Source organism: Octopus bimaculoides, chromosome 5 (assembly GCF_001194135.2).
Source record: "Octopus bimaculoides isolate UCB-OBI-ISO-001 chromosome 5, ASM119413v2, whole genome shotgun sequence".
NCBI classification, from domain to species: Eukaryota; Metazoa; Mollusca; class Cephalopoda; order Octopoda; family Octopodidae; genus Octopus; species Octopus bimaculoides.
In genome coordinates, this window is record NC_068985.1 from 83,094,106 (window position 1) to 83,096,189 (window position 2,084).

General features: G+C 32.7%; 1 protein-coding gene across 1 annotated transcript in view; it reads left to right on the forward strand.

Moving 5' to 3' along the window:
• The window catches only part of LOC106881594 (protein fuzzy homolog), a 938,911-nt gene that overhangs the window by 720,370 nt on the left and 216,457 nt on the right, over positions 1-2,084 (forward strand). The window lies entirely within an intron of this gene.

Below are 2,084 nucleotides of genomic sequence, written 5' to 3' on the forward strand. Positions count from 1 at the left end.
GCTCTTCCGATCTTATATATATATATAAAGTTAGATAAGGCTGGTTCATGGGATTACTCTGGGTTTCATATTCATAAAGTGTTTAGCTTTACGGCATATCATCAGATCCCCAAACCAGGGTAATCCCATAAACTGGCCTTATCTAATTTTATTTATATTATATACTGCTCTATTACTTAGAGTGTGCATCTTTTATGGATTTATACTTTAACGATGATATATATAAATATAGTTGAAATTTACAAAAAATAGATAGATAGATAGATAGATAGGTAAATAGATGGATAGATGGATAGGTAGATAGATAGACGGGTAGATAGATAGATAGATAGATAGATAGATAGATGGATTGATACATACATACATGCATAGACACATCATATGCCTAGCTTCTTGTCAGTTTCCATCTCCTAAATTTACTTATAGGACTTTGACCAGTCTGGAGCTATAAAAGAATGTACATGCCCAATAGGCCATATTGTTCATGGTGTGGGACTGTACATGGCTGTACAGTAAATTTCTCTTTCTCTTTGTGTCTGCCTCTCTTTCTCTGTGTGTGTTAATATATATATATATATATATATATATATATATATATACATATATATATATATGTATGTAAATAACAAAGTTAATCTGGTGATAAAATTGTGTCTGATCCAGCAATGCGTTAATTTACAGTTATACTAAAAACAGAAAAATGCTATTACTCCTAAACATATAGCTAATTGAAACAAAGAAAATGTTTTAGTTTTCTATTAGCTTCTCTGTGGCATTTATACTTCAGCTTATATAAACTGGAATAACTATGAAAGTGATTAAAACTAAAATGCTGAAATGAAACAAAACTGCCTTAACAAAGTTATGTAGTTTTCAGAAAGTTCATGACACACAATTTGTTCTGTGAGACTTAGATTTCGGAGATAGAATTAGTCTGTTGTCTTCTTTAATATCAATACCTGGAACTTGAGTAGAGTTCACTCTATTGTGAGCATTCCATTTAAGTCCTTGGATTGAGGATAACCCATGAATTGAAATTTATTGCTCTCTTTTCTTTTCCATCCCTCTCCATCTTGATTGCACTGTAGTATGGTCATGGACGCTGTCTTTCCTTTCTTCATAAAAAGGAAATTCTCTTTCCAGCCTGCCCCAATTCCTCTCATTCACTTATCTATAAAGTGAGTTGCCACATAGCTCCTCTACAACAAGAAACTTCAACCTTTTATTTCTTAGCATAATGCTACCTTCTCAATCAAAGGGGACTTGTAATCTTCATGGTAACCTCACTAGTCTCAGTGGAATTTGAATTCAGAACATGAAGACAGACAAAATGCTTAATGACATTTTGTCCGGAATACTAATGGTTCTGCCAGCTTACTGCCTTAACATTTCTATAAATATTGATTTCAAATTTTGACACAAGGCTAGCAATTTCAGGGGAGGGTTAAGTCAATAACATTGACCCCAGTGTTCAAATGGTACTTATTTTATCAACCCTCAAAGGGGTAAAATCTGAACTCAGAATGTAAAGACAGGCAAAATACCACTAGACATTTCGCCTGCTATGTTAGCCCGCTGCCTTCTAAAAATATTAGCAACAAAAACAAGTGGTATCTTACATTTCCATTTTATATGTGATTTGATTAGTTTTTATTTATTCTTTGTAAGCATAGTACTTATTCTATTGGTCTGTTTCTTTTGCCAGACCACTAAGTCACAGGAACATAAACACACCAGAATCAGTGGTCAAGCGATGGTGAGGGACAAACACAGACACACAAACACACACACACACATATATACGTATATATATATATATATATATATAATTATTACAATTAAAAGGGTAAAGGATTATCAATTTATTAATAAATTAATAATTAATAATTAATAATTTTTACCAAGCCCTTCGGTATGTAAGCACCATTATCGGTGTGGAACTTATTTAAAAGTTCTTATACATTTATAAACAAAATTAAGGGATCAGCAACAGGTTGCTTCACCACATACCGAAGTTCAGAAATAGCAGCTAAAAATGCTGATCATGCATGCACATTTGTCAGTATCGTCGAATTTACAACAGG